General features: G+C 38.0%; 1 protein-coding gene across 2 annotated transcripts in view; it reads left to right on the plus strand.

Annotated features, from left to right (window-relative positions):
* ATXN1 (ataxin 1) overlaps positions 1–23,919 on the plus strand; it is a 265,056-nt gene that overhangs the window by 158,789 nt on the left and 82,348 nt on the right. For both annotated transcript variants that reach the window (XM_063298928.1, XM_063298929.1), the window contains exon 6: positions 12,680–12,776. The gene's annotated coding sequence lies outside the window, so the exon portion shown is untranslated. The remainder of the gene's footprint in view (positions 1–12,679; positions 12,777–23,919) is intronic.

Raw genomic sequence — 23,919 nt, forward strand, 5'->3', positions numbered from 1 at the left:
CGTAGGTGCTGCAGATCCTCATAGAACTGCTCTACTTCAGCTTCTTCAGCCTCTGTGGTTGGGGCGTATATTTGGATCACTGTGATGTTAGATGGCTTGCCCTGAATTCGAATTGAGATTATTCTGTCGTTTTTTGGATTGTATCCAAGCACTGCTTTAGCCACTTTACTATTAATTATGAAGGCTACTCCATTTCTTCTGTGGTCCTCTTGTCCACAGTAGTAGATCTGGTGGTCATTTGATGTGAAGTGGCCCATTCCAGTCCATTTCAGTTCACTGACACCCAAAATGTCTATGTTTAATCTTGACATCTCACCAATAACCACATCCAATTTGCCCTGGCTCACAGATCTTACATTCCAGGTTCCAGTGGTGTGTTGATCCTTAGAACATCGGATTTGCCATTCACCACCAGCACCGTCGGCCGCTAGCCGTCCTTTCGGCTTTGAGCTAGCTGCGTCATCACGTCTGGGGCTAGTTGAACTCATCCTCTGTTCCTCCCCAGTAGCATTTTGACCATCTTCCGACCTGGGGGTCTCATCTTCCGATGGTATACCGACATATCTCTGGTTGTACTGATCTATTTAGTTTTCACGGCAAGAATACCAGGGTGGGTTGCCATTACCTTCCCCAGGGATCGCATTTAGTCTGAGCTCTCTGTCATGACCTTCCCGTCTTGGGTGGCCCTTCACGGTTTAGCTCATGGCATCATTGAAGTGCTCAAGCTCCAGCACCACGACAAGGTAACAATCCTTTGCTGTAGGTTCATTCACTTATGTAATATATATCACCTATGTAATATATCTTATAGAAAGTTTCCCATTGCTTTCCTTTCTGGCTGCAGCCATCTGAGTCCTCAAAAGCCTCACTGGAATAGTAACATGGGATGCGCCACAGTGTCAGTTATGGAAAGGAGACCAGGAAATTTTCCCTCTATGAATTTCCTCAACTTAATGTTCCTAGGATTCAACTTGAGATTCCATGCTTTGTCCCACTCTTACCAACCTATGCTCTCACTATGCTCTCACTGAGACTGTGTGCTATATTTATTGTCTTTGCTGCTGCTATTTCTTCTTTTAAATTATCTCTGCCTTCCAGTGGCTGTTACTAGGAAAAAAATTAAAATGAATTTTCAAACAGAATTGGGACCCCAGAAATTCTTTCTTGTTTTTCACACTGTAGTCCCATCTCTACCTTTTCTCTACCTACAAACATTCAAGTATGTTACAAATAGATGTAATTGATGATTACTATTCTTTAAAATAATATTTAAAATAAAATAGGACTACATAATACAGGACACACTGTTTCTTAAACATTCTCTGGGTGTAGGAGAAAGGTTCTGATTCTAAGCAAATTAAGTACATAAAGAAAGAGAAGGCGGGCAGACAGCTCAGTTTTACCCTTTTAATTGCCATCCTTTTTGCCTTTCATGAATTGGGGGATCACTTTTGAAAGTTTTCTGCCAATGTAATGTTCCTTTATGATCTTGAGTCGTTGCTTTTCTTGAGCAGTAAATAGTGTATAAAGCCTAGAAGAGCAAAGAAGTCCCCCTTTTCTGAAGCTTTCCCTTCAACTCATGGATAATGACAGGAAGCAGTTAGGAGACTGGAGCTAACATTCTCTTTATGTTGCCATATGAAGTTTCCCGTTCTTTTGGTTTCATATTATTTTCCTGCACTCTATTTCTCCCCAGTTTTCAGATGATTCCAACAAGTGAAAGCCCTGTTCAGTGGATTCATATTCCAGTCCTGTGGCTTTCAGTAAAACCATATCACGTTGTTAATTGCTTTGTTGGTTTCTTGGGCATACCAAAAAAAATTGAAATATTTACATGTTTTAACATGCACATTTCCTGGGGGTTAGTGATTTAAAGATTCGTTTACATACATGGTATAATAAACCTACATAGGATATGATATACTGTATGTACTTACAGTTGGCTAAATGACCACAGTTAAAGAGTCTTGTTAATGGCTCCATTTCAGCTTGGAGGGAAGTATCAAATGGATTGCTGTTGAGTTTTGTTCCTGAGTCTTGTGCTGTTAAACATTTTTATCAGTGATGAAGGAGTTCATGGGGCTTATCAAATTTGCAGATGAAACGGGGTGGGATTCAAAGTGGAGAGATAAGATTCAAAAAGTTCTAGAGAGGCTTGAATGGTGGACTGAAACAAATAGGGAGAAACATAAAATTCTGCATCTGGGCAGGAAAAATGTAAAGCATAAATATTGGGTGGAGGAGACCTGATTTGGCAGTAGTACATTTGAAAGGATATAGAGTCTGGGTGACCTTGTCAGTCACAACTTAAACATAAGTCAGCAATGTGATGCAGCTGCTAAAATGGCACATGCTGTCTTGGGCTCCTTGAACAGGAGCATGGAGTATTTATCACAGCTAGTAATTGTTTGATTCTTCTTTGCTGTGTTCAGGCCCCATTGCAGTACCGTATCCAGTTCTCTGCACCACAGCTGAAAAAGAACCAAGGCCAGCAGAAGAAGTTTCAGAGAGGGCTACCAAGATGGTGAAGGGTCTGGAAACTAAGCCCAGTGAGGAATAGTTAAAGCAAGTTGGTATGTTCAGCCTACAAAAAAGATAACTAACAGGAGATATGATAGCAATTTTCAGATATCTGAAGATCACAGAAGAGGGAGTGATCTTATTCTTTGTTGCTCAGAAGGCAAGACCAGAATCCACAAAGAAAGATTCAGGCTAAACTTCAGGAGCAACCTCCTGACTGTAGAAACTGTCAGCCATTGTAATAGGCTGCTACATGATATGGTGAGTTTTCCTTCACTAGAGGTCTGCAAACAGAAGCTGGATGGTCATCTGTCAGAGATGCTCCAGTCGACCTTGTTAATCTTACAGTTTCTTCCAACTCTATTCCATATGACTGTTTTAAGCATCATTAGCCTGGATGTTTCAGATTGAGTTAATGATGGGACCAAAGACAGGTTGATTAACTTTCCCCCGTTACCTTGTACAGCATGATTATTATCCTCTAACTTTTCATCTGCATGACCTATATGGAACTAAGTTACTTCTGCTTCAGAAGTTCAAGGAAGTAAATAATCCTTACATTTATAACAAAACTAGTTCATTAAAATGATGACTTTAATATTATTCTCCGTGGTTCTGTAAGCTATGCTTGCCTTCTACAGAAATTTTAGTGGATTCAATATTATGTATCACATAACAAGAACTTGGCAATAAATCCAAAGATTACCTGTTGAAGAGCTGGAAGGAAAAATCTTTTGATGTGGCTTAAGTACAGAAGCCAATTGTGCATTTTATTACATTTTTCAGTATAAATTCAAGACGTTGCGAGTTGGGTGGAGTATTCAGATTTAGGAGGAAATACTCTACACAGAATAATCATTGTTCTCCTCATGTTCTTGCATGTAGCAATCAGCAGTTGGGTCTTTTAACCTTGTAGACCATATTTTGCTTTGAAGTTGAGCTAAAGCACTTGGTTTTCTTTTTACTTATGGATAATTTCAGCTATGATTCAAGGACAGTTGTTCTTTATGACTTCGCATTTTGGATAATTATATATTCTGTTATATGTATATTTTATGTACAGTTAGTTCCTGTAAATCCTAAGCAGGGATATAAAAATGTGTTCAATTGTTGACCAAAAAAAGAGTTGTTGTTTAAATGCTATGGAAATCAATGATTGTTTTTAGAATTCTAATAAAGCAAAAGGAATTTGCATCCATGTAAATTTGTTTAAATTATGAAACAAAATTATTTTACTTTTTCTACACATGGAATCTCTTTGCCACCAGTGTATTTTATTTGCTAAAAGTAATAATAAAATGCTTTATGGTCTAGTAATCACTAGCATTAGATCCATTTTTCATTCCATTTGAGATGTAAGGAACGTAATAGATAGCCAGATCAGAAGGCAAATGGTCTCTCACTTTACATCATAGGATAGTATGGTGTGAAAGACACCCACCATATCCTTGCATATTGCAATATTTGTGGTTGCATCTGATTTGCAAAATTTGAAAGCTCACCAACTGTATCCAGTCTGTTTTAGTAGGAGAGTCTGTCTGCTTCTAATCTTCTCTAAAATCTAACATAAATAAAAGACCCTCAGTGAAGAGAGGCTCTGAAAGAATGGGAGAAGGTGGAAAAGAAAACTCATTTCTATCCCAATCATCTTTGGTGGGGGCCATTTGAAAGCAACTTTTTCCAGTAGCACACAAACCTGGAGTTACCAGGGCCTTCTGTCACTCGTCCAAGGCCCCTTATTCATACAGCAACTGTAACAGGCTGATATTGGTGCCTTATCACATTGCATCCCCATAATATCATGGGCTTCCTAGGTGTTTGGAAAGTGGAGCCAATTAGCTGTTGACTCAGTCCTAGACAAAACACTGTGAAGTGTTCCTTCTGGAACTTTGGAGCAGGAGGTGTCCCCCCTCATCCTCAATCCTGATTTCCTCTCTCCCACCTTGCCCTACCTCTTATCCTTCACAGTTGCAGGAGGAGCAGCTTTCCTATATCATCCCTCAGACAATAGTCAGTATTTAAACTATTTTTTTCCTTGCTGGGGGGAGGGGGGCAGCAATAAGAGAAGAAGACAGAGGTAAGGCATCAGCAGTTGCTATTGTCTTACCCTATACACTGCAGTTACCCAGCTGCAGGGAGTGCTGGCTGGCAACACGAGAGGAGGGAACTCAGCAGTGAGAACAGTCTCCAAGCATAGGAAACTGTTTCAGAGGTGGGAACTGAACCTGGTAGGTTTATGTCAGGTACAACCATAAAAGTTTTGGAGCAGAACAGAGGATAATGCAAGAAAGGGGGGGGGGGAAGGTAACACATTTCTACTAGCATCTTAGCTGGTGTTTACTAACTGACCTTTGTCCTTGCATCATTCTCACTTCTGCCCTGGTTCTAATGGCTTTTTTATGTAGCCATGGACCCTTTTCTGCAGCTGTTAATGTAACAGGATGGTATGGTACACATTGGTGCATATTGGGATGCTGCTTCAGGAACATTAGGTGACCATGTGCTTTCCACATGAAAGCAAGCAAGTAATTGACTTCATTGTGAGCTTATTTCAGCGTGCAAAGTATTAATTTTGTTATCTTACATTTCTGAATTTCTCCATTGAAAAGTTTGTTACATATTTGTGCAAAGCATGTGTGTGTGTTTGGAACAATGAAACACCCCCCATAATGTGTGCATTACAAAAGTGAGCTCACAGCTATTAGCTTGTCCTTTAAAAAAAATCTGAATTTTTTTTAGAAAAAGTGCTAAATTCTTAGAGGAGGATAATGCAGATAAGGCTTATTTTTTTATTTAGAACTTTTCTGTTGACATCTAATATATTGTAATAACTGGTTGTTTCAATAAAAGCATCAAGGGCCTCAATTTTGAAGGATGGACTTGCTGAATAATGCTCTTTGTTTATTGAGCAGAGGGCAGTTTAATTGGAGAGGCTGCACTAGCTTCTTAAGAGAGATTACACTGCAGAATAGAAGGCTTGCTTCAGCTGCAGAAAAAGAGAAAAAAGTGAAGTCAGATGCTCAGGAGAGCAACACCAAGGTTTGCTCTTTGCAATGAACTGCAGAAAGAAAAAAACTGTGGACAGGAAAAGGAAAGAAGAGGCCTGTAGGGGTAACAGAGGGACAGGAAGTTTTTAAACAGGAGGGGAAAAGACCCCTGACTAAACCCGCGCAGGCTCTGGCTGGTGTTTTCTGTTGGAAGGAGCAGACTTAGCTGCCCATGTGGACTGGTATGCTGCCTCTAGCTGCTGCTCTCAAGTACAGTGGAAGAAAAGAGGTGGTCTCTGTGCAGAACCTATATGGCAGCCATGCGCTTAGAGCAGGTGTCCCATCCCATTCCTTGGTCCTCTCCCCACAGCTCTGTCTCAAAGGGTCAGCTTAACCAGTCAGATCCAACTGGTTAAGCAGGTTTCTTATTCCAAGAATGGATGGAGGCCATCTTTGTTCTGCTGATCTTAGCAAGAGAATGTTCAATTACAGAGAAAGGTAATTGCTTTCTGACCACTGTCCAACACTGTGAAGCCAGCATATGTCCAGTGAATGAGTTAACATGAATGTAATTCTCCATTGGACTGTAGTTCCTTTGTGTTCTTTAAATTAATGTTTGTATTTTATTGTGTTATTAATTACATTAATGATCTTCTGTGACTGTAAATGAGGGATATAAAGTAAAGAAATAAATAACTCTGGTCTTATTAATAAGACTAGCTATGGTTAGTTTTGCCCTTGACCTCAGTAGAGTATAGAGTGAACCTTGGGAATTTTCCCCAATTTATTGGAACCCACTCATTATGATGAGCAGTATGTGAAATGGCAAAGGGCATTTTACAAACATGCTGATTTTAGATTGTTTGATCTCTTTAATTTTTAAAAAGGAAAAGAGCACATTTCTTATTGTTTTATAAAACACATAATAATACACACATTACATTATTTTAAAAAAAGAATCATTGCTTTCTCTCATCCCAGCCTCATTGAGATGAATGAATCTGTACAGGTTTATTTCATGTGAGAGTAAAGAGGAAGTTAATCATATTTTAAAGCAAATATATGATTAAAATGGAATTATTTTTGTTGTTTATTCGTTTAGTCGCTTCCGGCTCTTCGTGACTTCATGGACCAGCCCACGCCAGAGCTTCCTGTCGGTCGTCAACACCCCCAGGGACGAGTCTATCACCTCTAGAATATCATCCATCCATCTTGCCCTTGATCGGCCCCTCTTCCTCTTGCCTTCCACTCTCCCTAGCATCAGCATCTTCTCCAGGGTGTCCTATCTTCTCATTTTGTGGCCAAAGTATTTCAGTTTTGCCTTTAATATAATTCCCTCAAGTGAGCAGTCTGGCTTGATTTCCTGGAGTATGGACTGGTTTGATCTTCTTGCAGTCCAAGGCACTCTCAGAATTTTCCTCCAACACCACAGTTCCAAAGCATCTATCTTCCTTCTCTCAGCCTTCCTTGTGGTCCAGCTCTCGCAGCCATATGTTACTACAGGGAACACCATTGCTTTAACTATGTGGACCTTTGTTGCCAGTGTGATGTCTCTGCTTTTAACTATTTTTTCAAGGTTTGTCATTGCTCTTCTCCCAAGGATTGAATGTCTTCTGATTTCCTGACTGCAGTCAGCATCTGCAGTAATCTTTGCACCTAGAAATAAAAAGTCTCTCACTGCCTCTATGTTTTCTCCCTCTATTTGCCAGTTATCAATCAAGCTGGTTGCCATAATCTTGGTTTTTTTGAGGTTTAGCTGCAAGCCAGCTTTTGCACTTTCTTCTTTCACCTTGATCATAAGGCTCCTCAGTTCCTGTTCGCTTTCAGCCATCAAAGTGGTATCATCTGCATATCTGAGATCGTTAATGTTTCTTCCAGCGATTTTAACTCCAGCCTTGGATTCCTCAAGCCCAGCATGTCGCATGATGTGTTCTGCGTACAAGTTGAATAGGTAGGGTGAGAGTATACAGCCCTGCCGTACTCCTTTCCCAATCTTAAACCAGTCCGTTGTTCCGTGGTCTGTTCTTACTGTTGCTACTTGGTCATTACACAGATTCCTCAGGAGGCATACAAGATGACTTGGTATCTCCATACCGCTAAGAACTTGCCACAATTTGTTATGGTCCACACAATCAAAGGCTTTAGAATAGTCAATAAAACAGAAATAGATGTTTTTCTGAAACTCCCTGGCTTTTTCCATTATCCAGCGGATATTGGCAATTTGGTCCCTAGTTCCTCTGCCTTTTCTAAACCCAGCTTGTCCATCTGGCAATTCTCGCTCCATGAATTGCTGGAGTCTACCTTGCAGGATCTCGAGCATTACCTTACTGGCATGTGAAATGAGTGCCACTGTTCGATAGTTTGAACATTCTTCAGTGTTTCCCTTTTTTGGTATGGAGATATAAGTTGATTTTTTCCAATCTGATGGCCATTCTTGTGTTTTCCAAATTTGCTGGCATATAGCATGCATTACCTTGACAGCATCATCTTGCAAGATTTTGAACAGTTCCGCTGGGATGCCGTCATCTCTTGCTGCCTTGTTATTAGCAATGCTTCTTAAGGCCCATTCAACCTCCCTCTTCAGGATGTCTGGCTCTAGCTCACTGACCACACCATCAAAGCTATCCCCGATATTGTTATCCTTCCTATACAGGTCTTCTGTATATTCTTGCCACCTTTTCTTGATCTCTTCTTCTTCTTTTAGTTCCTTGCCATCTTTGTTTTTGATCATACCGATTTTTGCCTGGAATTTACCTCCAATGTTTCTATTTTCTGGAAGCGGTCTCTTGTCCTTCCTATTCTATTGTCTTCTTCCACTTCTGTGCATTGCTTGTTTAAAGATAATTCCTTATCTCTTCTGGCTAACCTCTGGAATTTTGCATTTAATTGGGCATATCTCCCCCTATCACTGTTGCCTTTTGCTTTCCTTCTTTCTTGGGCTACTTCTAGTGTCTCAGCAGACAGCCATTTTGCCTTCTTGGTTTTCTCTTTCTTTGGGATGTATTTTGTTGCCGCTTCCTGAACAATGTTGCGAACTTCTGTCCATAGTTCTTCCGGGACCATATCTACTAAGTCCAGGCCCTTAAATCTATTCTTCATCTCCTTAGGAAGGTGAACATTCCTTAGGAATATTAGTGAGCTCATATCTAACTGATCTGTTGGGTCTTCCCTAATCTCTTTAGTCTGATCCTAAATTGCACAATAAGAAGTTCATGATCTGAACTACAGTCAGCTCCAGGTCTTGTTTTTACCGACTATATAGATGTCCGCCACCTTTGGCTGCAAAGGATGTAGTCAATCTGATTTCGGTGTTGTCCATCTGGGGAAGTCCATGTATAAAGCCGTCTCTTAGGTTGTTGGAAGAGAGTGTTTGTTATGCAGAGTGAGTTGTCTTGGCAAAATTCTATCAGCCTATGTCCTGCTTCATTTTGTTCTCCCAGGCCATGCTTACCTGTAATTCCAGGTGTCATCTGACTGCCCACCTTAGCATTCCAGTCTCCCGTGATGAAAACAACGTCCCTTTTAGGCGTGTTGTCCCGTAGGTGCTGCAGATCCTCATAGAACTGCTCTACTTCAGCTTCCTCAGCCTCTGTGGTTGGGGCATATATTTGGATCACTGTGATGTTAGATGGCTTGCCCTGAATTCGACTTGAGATCATTCTATCATTTTTTGGATTGTATCCAAGCACTGCTTTAGCCACTTTACTATTAATTATGAAGGCTACTCCATTTCTTCTGTGGTCCTCTTGTCCACAGTAGTAGATCTGGTGGTCATTTGATGTGAAGTGGCCCATTCCAGTCCATTTCAGTTCACTGACACCCAAAATGTCTATGTTTAATCTTGACATCTCACCAATAACCACATCCAATTTGCCCTGGCTCACAGATCTTACATTCCAGGTTCCAGTGGTGTGTTGATCCTTAGAACATCGGATTCGCCGTTCACCACCAGCACCGTCGGCCGCTAGCCGTCCTTTCGGCTTTGAGCTAGCTGCGTCATCACGTCTGGGGCTAGTTGAACTCATCCTCTGTTCCTCCCCAGTATCATTTTAACCATCTTCTGATCTGGGAGTCTCATCTTCCGATAGTATGCCGACATATCTCTGGTTGTACTGATCTATTTAGTTTTCACGGCAAGAATTCTCGGGTGGGTTGCCATTACCTTCCCCAGGGATCGCATTTAGTCTGACCTCTCTGTCAAACAGTGTTGTTTCTATTGTTATTTGAAAATTAGTATTTTTTATTGAATTTAGCTATTTTTTTAACAATGCTAAACAAAGAAAAAATGCAGTCATGTTGGAATTTTGCTTCCATCCAATACTTGTAGGATTTAACTTGTAGTATGAATTTGTAATGCACAGACTAGTTAATAATTTGTTTTCCAAATAAGACAATCCAGGAATATATTTGCTTGTTTAAAACATTTGAACTATTTTTGGAGTAGGCTTCTCTGAAATAGCATAGAATAACACTTAAAATTACAATTAAACAAATACTTATTTCCTCGCTTAATGCAAATTCCCTTTTAAGGGATTGATTATTTAATCTAAGAATTTGCTTTATATGAAAAACTAAAGGCTATTGCAGTTTCTGCCAGCATTGTCCATTTGCACGAAAGGCCAGGAAAATGCTGGTACTTCTTCCCACCAAAATTGCTTGAACATTTTCCTGCCAAAACCCCTTTCTGCCATCATTTGTACATTTACCACTGTAAATGTGAGGTTGTTCAAGTTGTGTTCCTGTCTCCCACTTGCTTCCATACGTACAATAGCTGTTACTGTTAAAGTCAGATCAAAATGCCCATCAACATCTTATCCAAAAAAGCAAAGAAAAGAACCTCTCTAACACTAGAAGCAAAAGTGGACATGTCACATCCCGCTGAAGCTGGTGAAGGATCCTCTGCCCTAAGACAAGCTTTTAACCTGGGCAAAACTACTGTGCACAACATAATAAAGAATGCTAATAAAATTCATAGTGTTGCGATGCATTCTGCTTCTGTCTGCCATGATAACCATGCATGTTAGAAATCCACTATAGAAAAAAATGTCAAAAATGCCTTTGCTATACACAGAGAACAGGAAGAAAACATGGCTGAGGAATGGAGTGCTTAAGAATAAGACTCTAAAAATGTATGAGCACAACACAATTGGGCTACAAAATTTGGTATCATGCCCCACAACGCCCCTTTTTTCCCTGGTTCACTGTCTTGCTTTATGTGAATTGCTTAATACGAAGTTTTCAGGGAACATAACTCTAGCATAAAGTGAGGCAAACCTGTATAAAAACAATGTAATTAATTAATAAATGAATTTGATATCCTTGTAAATGCAGTGTTACTGCATGAAGTCCAAAACTTAATGTAGGCAGAGTTAATCATAAGGCACATTTGGAGGCTTGTAATAATGAGGCCAGGGAGATGCCGGCTGGAGCAGAGTTCCTGGTGGGAGTAACTGTAGGCTTCTTGACTGATAGTGAAAATGATTTCAGGGGACTTTTATGTTCCATGAGGATGGACAGACTTTCTGACCATTGAAAACTGCCAGAGTTGGTTTGGAGATATGGACTTTGGAGGAGTAAATGCCTTTTGAAGGATGCAAGAAGCAGTGACGAAGTTTTTGTTAAAGAAACCAAATTTAGATTTAATGGGTTGAGATCATTATTTTCAGAAACATCAGTATCAACAATTGAAGAAGGAATAAACATATCATTTTCCATTTGTTTGCTTGCTTGCTTCTGATTCAAAAGAAGATGCTATCTAGCAGAAGCTGCTACAATCAATTGAATCAGAGGATTTGTTTAGATAACAGACAGAACTCTCTGGCCAGATGATCTTTCACTTGAATTGCCCTTGAGGGTATCTTCTGGGACAAGAGCCGTGAGAGAGAAAGACAGGAAATCAGCCTGTTATGTGCTGTTATCAGCCTCTTTCTATCTGTCTTACCTTCTTACCAATGACTTTTTCAAGTCAAGCCAGCTAGAAACATCATTAGCCAAAGAGTTGTGCCATGCCAGATATAATCCTGATTCAACATATTGCAGCATTCAGGTTGTATCATCATGCTGCACAGTATTCTCCTTGAGGCTCTCATCTGGGCCTAGTATTCTTTTTCTTGCCTCAAATAAATAGATGTCTTAACCGCTCATGCTTTAAGTGTTCCCATTCTGTATTCTAAATCCATTCAGAATAGATGTACTAGGCTAGGCTAATTTAACTAGTGGTGAGAGAATATAACATGAGCTTTTAGGTTCATAAATGTTGACTACACAGAAAGTAGTATACCTACCATGCAGTTTAACTGCAGATTGCTTGTATGTTTAGCTATGAACTCATGCCCCTGTTCCAAGAAAACCTGGTAAATTTAGAATTTAATGCTTTAGACTTTCCATGTGCTTCAGATGTATCTCTTTGTATAAGGTACTTGTAATGGAAAAATAATTTGGCATGATATGGGGGTTAATTTCTAATTTAGCATTTGGAAGGTTTTTATATGTTCACCAGCAAAATTTTCTGAGCCTTCTATTATATGTCTTAGATAAGTAGGAAGCAAAAATTCGTCTGTTAAAAAAAATAGCTCAAATCATGTCAAAAAACAAGCCATACAGAATGTTCCTTAGTAGAGATTCAAGCTAGGAATCAGTGAACATATTGAATGCTTCTTAAATAATGTTGCAGATTATAGTTTGTATGTGTGTGTTTAAGTGGCAAGTATGAATTACATCCAAATGGAAATTTTCACAGCACAGCAAAATTGTATAGTGTATCATATAGTGTAAATTGTACAATGTTACCTGGCCTCCAAACAATTCTGACCGTGCATAGTTTGGTATGTGGGTAGATCTTTTAATCCCTATGTATTAAACAAAAGAATACATACAGAAATTATAAAGCCTATCCCTGTGGATTTCTTTACTGAATCATTGCCATACATACACATTTATATACACATAAGTGTGTGTTTATGACATATTTGGAAGTAGAAAACAAAAAATAGGGATTAGAAATTGTAAATTAATACACTATAGTTTGTGCTTTTTAACACAAGGATTCTAAGAGCACTTTGAGGTGGGTCTTCAGTTGCAATTATTCAAAGCCAATGATCTTTAGAAATATGATATAGTGATATTTTTCCTCACCTTATTCCTCACTACTTTTTAAATTTTTTATTTAAAAGAAGCAGTATTGACGGACCTATCAGCAATCCAGTAACATCTGCAAATTCTGCAAGGGGAAGCATAATCTGGGATATCCAGAAGACAGCAGTGAATGGTGTGAGTAAGCTATACAATAATGGTTATTGAAAACTGCCTGTGTAACTATATTTGGCATTAGGTAATTAGAATCAGAGGAAGGATTGATGCCACTTTTCACTTACTTACCCATGATGACAAATAAACTTCAATGATTTTGCAGTAAGAAGAGGACGTGGTCTGAGTTGTCTAGTAAGTCAGTGTGCTTCTAATGTCATGATGGTTTTTATGAAAGGTCTTTTTCTTTACATAAGAGTAACCAAGAGAATTGTTAAAGTCAGACTTTTTAAATATTCACAGATCTATCTTTTCCACAGTTCTTAGGGTCTGTAAAAGAAAAGAAAAGGGAGATAATAGTTGAAATTTCTTTGAAACATAAAATATGTCAGTTGAAGAGTATTACCAGTATATTTCAACAATAAAGCCTTCAAAAGAAGGTGTGGCAAAATAGTATTAGAAATGTTTATGCTTATCTTAGCTGTCAAAATAAACATTTATTTTTCTCAATATAAATTAATTCTGTGACATTATCCAGAAGAGGGCATTCACAGGTAGCAGTAATTCTAGACTCACATATCTATTTTGGACTCTGTCCACCTGAATTCAATGCAACTTGTAAGTAACTTTAGTTTAGAATTACAGTAGGTTACCATTCTCAACAAACAAGCTTGAGATTAAGTTAACTTGTCAATTATTTTTTTCTAAAATTATATAGTATCAGACTTGTTTGGCCACCGTTTTATGTACTCTTACTTTTTAACAGGAAGCACTTAAGTTAATATCCTTAGGATTGGGCTACACCAGTCACCGTAAAAGTTGTTTTTGGTTTTTCTGTAATACTTAAATGGAAAAGAGTGATTCTGCACTTTTTCTTTAGGGTAGTTCATGTTTTGGTGACAGTTCTTGGTATATGTGGCTTTATCATTGTTATGTAAACTGTAGCCTATTAATTTGTTAGAACTGGAAGATTTTAAAAAGACAACCAAAGCTCATTCAACAATTGAGCTGTTGAGTTTAGAAATACATGTTCCTGTTACATTTAAAGGAAGAGACAGTATTTTGCAAACAGTATCTGTAAACTGCCTGGAGTCTATTAGGATTGAGATGGGGAATAAATCTCCTGAAAAAATGACATCATTTAAGTGAATAAGTGATGGAGGTGTGTGTGTTTGTTTTTGCTTTGCATGATGAGTGTAGTCAGTATTTACTTGTGACCACAGCTTTCTTTGCATTTCTAAATGTTTCATCACCAGATCTAGAGCCAAATAAAAATTAAAAATACAATTTAGAAAGCATCATCACTGCCTTCTTAGTTTATCCCCTCTTTTATTCTTTTGCATTTTACCCAAGATATTTTGTTACAAATTAAACACATTGGTAATTAGGGATATAATTCAATTTAGAAAAATATGTGCAACTCAACATTATGTTCCATTTCCTATATAAGATGGATATATGCAAGTATTAAGCCTTAAGAAGAAATATTTATGCACTCATTCTATAGGGGGTTACCGTTTTATTTCGCTATGAGCCTCCCAACAGCTAGGTAATACAGATTAGATTATCCAAGATTACTTGGTGAGTTTCATTGCTGAACAGATATTCAAGGTTCCCATATCCAAACCCCCATACTGAAGAGACTGCATTTAGCTCCCTTTGTATATGACTAAATCTACTGTTATGTGCATAAAGTAGAATTTGTTATCTATAGTTCCATCTTGTATGGTTTTACATGTCCATAGTATTTAAAAGGAGAGGAGACCTCAGTATCCATGATAAAGGTTTTTATCTGTTTGTTATTGTTACTTTCTGCATGTATGTAATGGCAGATCAGCTTTTCCAGATGTGTAATGTACATCTTTTCAAGGTGTAATTATCCAGGGGTTTTTTTAACCTGTGGTTGGCAGGCTGGAACAGCAAGTAATGAAAGTCACTTGTATATTCAGCATTAAATTCTAGGGCAGTGTTTCTTAACCTTGGCAACTTGAAGACATATGGACTTCAACTCCCAGAATTCCCCAGACAGCATGGGGAAACACTGTTCTAGAGTAATATATCATCAAATCTAATTCTAACAGAATTGAGAAAATAGATTTTTACAACTAAATTTGGAACAGTAAATGAAGAATTTATCTCAGTAGCAGTTGACAAAAAAGGGGATTAAGTATCTCCATTTGACAAGTCTCTTATTGCTATGATAGTTTTTTTTAATGTTGCAGAGTTCATTTCAGAATAGTTGGTATACCCTATGAAACTGTATCCATAGCTCATGCAACTTAATAGTCTGAGAATTTAGTAATTCTTTAAGAATGTCTGGCCTTCTGCTGAGTACTTCCTTTCTGGCTCCTTTGGTTCTTATTGGCTTGTTTACATTATGGAATTAAAGTGGTTTAACAATAATCCCCTGTTGATAGGTGTAGTGGGGAGCAGCTGGCCCTTTTTATAACAAACAGCCTTATGTGCCCAGATCCCCAAGAGCCAATAAAGGAAAAGAAGTGGTTTCTGTCAGGTTTTGGGGTGGGAATAGTTTTTGGGGTTTTGAAGAGAGTTGGCTGGAGACCTGGATGGGAGGTTACCTCAGGCAAGGCTGGAAATTGAGTTGTTTGGCTGTAGCTGGAATTGCATTAGGGTTTTTCGGGGGTGGGATTGTGTTTTATCTCCTTTTAACTTTGTGTTGTGTGTGTATAACCTTATCTTCTTTTGGCCCCTTTAATAAAGTTAATTTTGGTTTAAATCCTAGAATCTTCTAGCACCCACCTCAGCTTGGCTGAGCTATTGACTCCCCACAGTTTTGTTTGGTTTCCCTTTTAGTAGTTTAGCTAGACCTGGGGTGGGGTAGGGTGAAGATTTCCCCTTCAATCCTCTCCTGGTTCCCCAGAGGTCTTGCGTGGAAAGGAGAAACTGGTTTGTAACAGGGGGGGTTGGCAGCAAAGGGACCTACTTTTCCAGTTGCTGTTCACCCCTAGGTATGAGTTACCTCAAGACCAAAGTACCTCGGAGGAAAGGGTTGGCTCAACCCTGAGGGTGCCTTCATTATTACAATAGGAAACTCTGAGAATTGTAGTTTAAGATTAGCCAATGAAATCCCATAGCTTGCAATATAGAATTCCCAGAATTTTTAGGTGGTATTGATCCATAAAGATTGGCAAGTCCAGTCATTGAGTAACCTGTGAAGCTTGTGTCATGCTGCTTCTTGCAGTAGCTGGCAGACTTCATAACACTCCCTTTCCCTAGGCTTAGAGTATGCCTGTTAATTATTTCATTAGTACTATGTGGCAACAACAGAATTCTGAGAGTATGGAAAAAAACTTTATGCAAGAAGATAAAACTGGAAAGCAGTTCTAACTTATGGTTGTATATCTCTTTGGAGAATTGTCAGCTCTTTTCCATTACAGAATAAATGGAAAATTTTGACACAATTTAAAACTCCAGGTTAGTTTGCTTCAAAAACTTGTTTGCATCTATTTACAGCTTTACCTTATGTGGGTTTTCCTCCCCAGAATTACAGGCTTTGAAAGATTCATATGCTTCTGTTCCTATAAGCAACATACTTCTGTGTACCACCTCATATATTTAGGGATGGGGCCAGCATGTGTTTTAGAAAAGGCAATGACTTATTCTCAGGCACTGTTCTTGAGTAAGAGCCATAGAAGACAGCTGCTGCATTCCTTTAAATAGGCATAACGCGGTAGGCAACCTGTACATTAGGGTTCAAAGGACTACAAGATCTTCGCCAAAATAGTAACTATTTAGCATCAATGATTAGCATGTTCTATTAATTGGGTTCTATTTTGTATCATGTGCTTCTGTTGCAGAACCACTGTCTTCAGGTACTGTCATAAGAGCCACTCTAAGGCAGCTATTTTGAGGCTGTTTGGTAACCTAACACAGCAAGGATTTTTAGAGTTGCTGAGCTTTCATTCTTTTGAAACAGATATGAGGCAAAGTAAATCAGTGGGGAAAAAAAGAAGATTGCAACCTGCTTGTTTTGTCCTTTATCCCCAAACTATCTAAGAACAAAAAGGTTGATGTTCATTTATACAGATTTAAAATGTGAATGAGTTAATAAGAACATATTTTACCTCTTAAGTAAGATGTAGTTGAGACTAGCAGGAAGGAATATGTGTTTCAACTAATAATTGTTCATTGCAACGAAAGTCTAGCCCTCCTTTAAAAAAAAAGTATGTTAACTTTTTCATTACTTCAAAAAAATAATACAATACATTCTGTTCCTAGCAAATTGTCTTTGGCCATAAACCCTATGGAAGTCAATCAGTCAGATTCCTAAATAGATATAATTATAATCAAGCTTTGAAACTGGAGTTCCTCATTTTACTTTTTTTCTTTACTTTTGAATCAATAGAAATTCTGTTTAAAAAGGAAAAAAAAAAGCAAATCACCCAAGGATGTAGTATATTCAACCTTTTCTGTGAAGATTTTGCATTAAAATCCAAATAGAGGATTATTTTAGATTAGCTTTTCCAAAATAATTAATCTTTGACTGCACTTCGCTTTAATCCCAGCCTGCAGGAATATTTAAGTACTCCAATTTATTTTAAGAGCATCAGATTGGAGAAGGTCGATTTAGACTTTGATTAGGATTTCACAACTGATCTAAATAGTGGAGGTTTAACCTGAAGTGTGGATATCAGAAACTATTCTTACACTGTAGTTTGTGCTCAAAGGTAAGTCCTATTGAATAGTACTGCTTTGGGGAATGATCCATCCATAAAAAATTGTGTCGATTTCAGTCTGCTTCAATAGTATGCAAGACATTCAATTGAAAAGAAAAATGGGTGATAATGGATTTTTTGTGAAACTTAACAATAAATGGAGTATGAATAATTGTGGCAAGATGATCTTGAACTAAGTAGCATGTAATGCCAGCCAACAATCCCATTTTTCAATTTGCTGCAGTTGGCACCTATCCAAAAAAAGTTTAATGTTATTGATGCATGAAGGGAAAGCAGTCATATTCCATCCAATCTTTATGGGAGAAAAACTATTCTGTTGAGAATAGCATGTTTGCTGATGGCTATTCCAGGTGCACTTCTGCTACTAAAATATCTGCAGTACTCTTAAACGTGGGTAGGAAGTTTATGAAGTTTATGAACACTTCATGGTATTAGAGTTGTCTATATTTTGCCAGAATAAGGGTCATATTTCTTGTTATATTGGATACTGTAGTTAGCATTATAGATACTGATAACGTTTCAGATGCCACAAAGGTCAGAAAGAAGGCAGAGAAGAAGAAAACAACCACCTTGATTGCTTTTTGATTGTTAGTTAATAAAAAGAAATTGGTTGGGTGATATAAGGAGATGCCATTGTTTTTCAGATGTCTAGAACGAATTCTTCAAGCTATGTTTCAAGTACAAATTCAAATAATTTATAAACTTGTATGCCACCCAACTCCTAATGACTCTAGGTGGCTCACAACAATTAAACAAAGAAATTACAAGAAAATAAATAAAAAATAAGAGATGGCAAGCATGACAGCAAAGGGACACTCTCTCTTACCAAAGGCCTGGGTTAAGAGCCAGGTTTTCACCACTCTTCTGAATAACAGCAGAGTGGGGACTTACAGAGGGAATTTCATTCCAGTGGGCTGGCACTGCTACAGAGAAGGTGTCCTGATAGATGAAATTATTTTATTGAAGGAACCCAGAGCACACCAACCCTGAAAGATTGAAGTGGGACAGGTCCATGACTGCCATGGAACTCCTGACCTGACCTAGATACAACGTCACCAGGTGGCAGATTGAAATCCCTGAGGACCACAGCCTTGGGGACTCTATTGCCAACCTAGCAATGGAATCCAGCAGCTCAAGCAGGGATGCTGCTGGATAGCAGGGAGGATGGTATACCAGCAGCAATTCCTCCTCTATTTCTAATAAATCTCTATTTTCAGTAAGGCTCAGTCTAATCAGCTATCTTTTATTCATGAAGTCCACTGGGTTAAAACTGTATTCTGTAAACAATTGCAAACTTATTTTGTAGGAAACAAATTCCTTTTTCTAATACTTCAAATTTTACAGTAGAAGAGGTGATGTTCCTGAGTATTTTATAACAGTTCATTTTATTTCATATAAAATTATCAGGAATCTAAAATTGCTTGGTATCATTAATTTATCTATTTTCAACTTGCTACTTTCATCACATCAAAACATAACTCAAAACTCTGTCCTTTTGTGGACTTCCTTTACGCTATTGTCTTGGGTAACTTCCAGTCAAATCGAAATGATCCTTGGTTCTCATTTCCTTTATGTCATCTTCATTATTCCAATCTGCTATTATGCATGATATGAAGGGAGGTGGTAAAAGTTTCCCTCCCCCAACATATATGAAGTATAGAAATTAGAACAACCATAGATTTTCTATAGCAAAATGACCACCTCTGAGCTAACTGGTAGCACAAAATTTGAAGAGCTTTGGTCACCTAAAGCTGATAATCCTGTTGGCTTTCATTAAAGAAAACTGCAGGGACTTGTCCAGGCAGTCTCCAAGAATCAGACACAATTGAACAGATTTTTAAAAAATCAGTAAAGAAACATATATCATTTCCTTTTTTACTCACCTTGGATTTTAAGCTACCTACTTTCCTACTCTTCTAGCATGGAAGAATTAGCCTTTCAGTGGATACACCAAAGCTGCTTGATTCTCTTCCTGACATCCAGATATTATGAAGATGTTGTTATAACAACTCTGAGAAATCTATTTTTAAATTGCATTCCATTGTATCATTAGCCTTTTGATTCAATATTAATTGTCTTAGCATAATTTTCCTGTTTTTAGGGTTGTAACATGGATTTGACAACAGAACAATAACAATGTTGTTTATGATAATACTGCTAGTTGAAAGATGTATAGTATATTTTAAACAGGCTCTTTGTCTTGAAAATTGTAGCTTATACTGAAAGCAAAAGTTAAATTTGATAACTGAAAACCAATGCAATGAATATTCAGAGGATTTGTTCAGGATGGAGTAGTACTGAAAATGGTTTTTTAATCTCATGTTTTTCTTGTTAATATAATTGAAGCTTAAAATAAGTGCTGATGTCCATTTCAACTGTAAAGTCATTCATTTCCCAGAGTCTGGATATTATTGTCCTGTTCAGACTGTGTCCAGACAGAATTACAAAAAGAATTCTTTATTTTCAACAACTATTTACATCAGAAGGAAGACCTTAGTAAGTTAGATAATCAAGTCCATCCAGGCAGTGAAAGGCAACAAAGTAAATCTGCAGGATCAAAGGTAGAACCAATTCTTGGCAATACAGCAAGACGAGGCTCTGGACTGAAGGTGAGAGTAAGCTCGGCAGAAGCGGCAAGGCTAGGCATGGCTGAACTGATGAGACAAGACTCAGAGCTGGAGGCAAGACTAGGCACGGTTGGAGCGACAAGACAAGGCTCAGAACTGGAGGCAAGACTGGGCATGACTGGAGCAGCAGGACTTGGCTCGGAACTGGAGACAAGACTCAGCACAGCTGGATCAGCAGGACTTGGCTTGGAACTGGAAGCAAAAGTAGGCGTGGCTGGAGCAGCAGGACTCGAAACTGGAGGCAAGACAAAGTGTGGCTGGAGCGGCAAGACTTGGGACTGGAGTCATGACTGGCATTTTGCCTGGCGCGCTTCTCTGCTCTCCTCTCTCAAGCACTGATTGGAGGATTCAGACTTTCCTCTGGATTCTGCCCAATCAGCCTCTCAAATTTCCCCGCTTTGCTGAGTCACTCCTGGTTTCTATTTCCCCAAATCCTTCCCAATAAGTTTTGTTTTCCTTTCATGACTCAGCATAGGTTTCGTTTTCTGAGTCTGACTCAGACTCAACCCTTACAATTATTTCACACAGTTATGTCTCCCTTAACCAGCATTAATTCATTATGAACATTAAAAAAGACCTGATTTATATTTGGAAACCACTTTCAAAATGGCTTTTCAAATTAGGCTGATAACCAAATACCTGAATATTATTGTTTGAATATTATATTTAATCACTTCATGGAAAAGAAAGTGAATTTCAACATCTCTTCTTATTAAACTTTCCAGGCCCTTGTTATTTTGAATTCATAGATGCTTTGTGTATTGATAAATGTCTATTGATAACATACTTTAGGATGCTATACATCTAAACACTTTTCCAAATAGTACCTAAGTAATGTGAACAATAGTCCAAAAAGAAAATAATAGTTAAAAGTATGTTTTTGCAACTAGTTTGAATATTTTATTTGCAAAAGTTAACAATTTACACTTTTCTTTAGTATGAGCTTTGTAAATACAAAAATCACCTGCACCATTTGATTCTGAAACTGCTACATGCAGTATGGATCTCCAGAGTTCATGTCTTTCAGTTACTTTTCAGTAGTTCTTGCTGCTTTTGCTAATCTGTTACCAGTCGGGGGGAGAGATAATATAGCTGGCACAGCCCTTTTTCTAGGATTACCTCAATAAAAAATAATTATATTTATTTATATAGAATATAAAAACTCTTGTGCTAATCCTGAACCCAAGAGGTTGCTGTGTAACCTTGCAGTCTTGAACATGAGGAAGGTTTTAATGAGAAATGAATGAGAAACCAATGAAGCTAGAACTCGTAAATATAAAAATGAGTTTATTTTTTAAAATGAAATAGAAAGGAAACAAAGGAATAACCAGGCACACAGAATTCCAAATAAATAGCTAGCTAAAGTAATTATGTATTATCTCCTTGAATAATGTCTTAGGTTTCAACAAATATTCATTGTAGAGAGGATGACTGGACAAACATGACCATAACCTCCTGCTTAGATGTTTGTAGGCAGGCTCTACTTGTTTTTCCTTTTCCTTTCCCTGCCCCCTCTCTCAGTTCTTAAGTGAAAACCAGAATCTTTGGGGAGACTAGCTGTTGCTTTGTCCAACTGAGGACCTGTAATAACCTAGGCCTAAACAGTAAATCAGAAAATTTTTAGGGACTAAATCCACATTCCTGGTGACCCAGTTGTGTAAATGCATTTACATAGAGAGGCTTTTTTGGTGAAAATAAAAGCTGAATTTCTTCTATTCATATCTCTCAGCAATAGGTCAGTTTCTCAGGTGTTTTAGGGGACACTTGTCTATACAAAAACTAGGGCTTTGTTATAAAATTGTTTGTGATATCATGACAATCTTTTTCTCTGAGATAGTGTAGCATGACTGATTGAGGAACTGCTGATAGATATCAGAAAAGGACCAAGACCAGTGGTTTTGGCTATCCTGTTCTGTATAGTTCTATCCTTGTGAGTGGGATTGTTGTTTTTATCATTGACCTTGATATCAACTACAAGAAGCAGAACATAAATGACTGCTGCCATTTCCAGACCTCTTTTGACTGTTGTAACTACTGTGGTACCTTGCATCTTACTAGAAGCTATTCCGATGATTTCTACTTCTACCACAATGTCGAGTTCCCTCTGATGGTGAGTGGGGGGTGGTATCTTTGGGCACTGGGGGTGTTATGTGTGGTAGGTTTGTGTGTTTTAATCCTGTAAGCTGTCCAGAGTCACTTGTGTGAGATGAGTGGCTATATAAATCAAATCAATCAATAAAATAGCCATCTTGTTCTTGGAGGAATTCCAGTTTCTCAGTGTTCAGTCCTCCTTCTAAAATTTAGCCTTTATTGTATTTTCACACTGCACCTCAGCCTTAGAAATATTGGATATATTAAAAATCATGAGGCCTGTTAATCTTACAACTATCCGGCCATTCTAAGTAGTGGTTATAAAAATACGTAAATTTTGCCCTTGATTGAAGGATGCTTAGTGTTTTTGTGCTTTGTTGCAATAATAATTCTTTTTTAGTGCTCACCTTTGGGGCACGTCAAAAGAAAGTGCATGTTGGCAGTACCATAAAGTCCTGTCTTGCTAAAGTTCAAGACTTTTTCAGTTCCTTGAATTGTTTACATCCAGCTGGTTGGGGCTATGTATAAGAATGAGGTATGCTTTGATTCAGTTATTTGAAGGACGTTATTTGAATAAGTTTTATTCTCACATAATTAATATATTTGTAAGTACAGGATGAGCATGAGTATTCAAATGAAATTTGGGCAGGAGTACCAATCACAACCACTGAAGAGGCTAATCCCCATGTCTTTTCCTTTATTGTTTACCGAAAACATACAGATAACTTTGATATTTACAGTGGCTTACCTGGTACCTAACGGACATAGAGATACAAGTTTGGTGTGCTTGTTTAATCCAGAAATTTAAAAATATAGAAATGTTGTCAGGAGAAGAAATTTTTGATAGAAGCTAGCTTATTTGCAGGCCAAGTGAAACCTTCAACAACGTTATGGAAAATCTGTAGCTGCTCCATAGCTAGGAATTCTGGGTAGCAAGATTAGAATGTTTCAGAAATCTAGAATGAAGACCAATTGGCAATACTGCAGAAGTACAGTCAACAAGGGAGAAAGCTAATATTGTTTTTAATAGAGAGCAAAGTGAGAGAAGCCAGGAAAAGTTAAAAGTTTTTTTTTCTGTTTCATTTACAAACATTGCATTGTTAAATGAGCATAGCAGTAGCATTCATTCAAAACACAAAGAAAGGTAAGAATAGAGGGTTTGGATGGGATGCTTATTGGCTAAGAAGGAGAATTCAAATTATGCAAAGATCATTTTGTATTCAGTGGTGGAAGGACAAACAAATTCAAATAAATGGACTTAAGTTCCTAGGCAGATTTGTTTTCTGTTTAGAATAAAAGACAGTGCAGCATAGTGGTAAGCAATCTTTTAAAGCCAGTAGGTACATTGTAATTTTGAAAACATATTGTGATATTTTCATAAAATGGCTGCCCCAGGATCCTTGCACATTCACTAAAATGGCTCCTCTGGTCACAGATCTCCATTTTACACGCAAGTTGTTCCGTACCACTCTTTTTATCTCCCCTTAGATGCCCTTTGCCACACTGTTTTTCCCCCCTTCCCTGCTAATGCACATTTTTCCAAACAGCCAACCCCTTTTATTTTCTAGTAATGTCTGTGGGACTTTTGTGTGGCCAGAAGTATCACGGAAAATAAAGATACTGCTAGCAGCTCGGACAAAGAAGCTGAAGCTTCCTTGTCTGCGGAACCATTCTCTAGAATTTTTTTCTAAAAAACTGATTATTTATACCAGGGAAGGGGGATTTTATTTCAATCAAAGAGCTGCATTCCAT

Source organism: Candoia aspera, chromosome 3, assembly GCF_035149785.1.
Source record: "Candoia aspera isolate rCanAsp1 chromosome 3, rCanAsp1.hap2, whole genome shotgun sequence".
Taxonomy (NCBI): Eukaryota; Metazoa; Chordata; class Lepidosauria; order Squamata; family Boidae; genus Candoia; species Candoia aspera.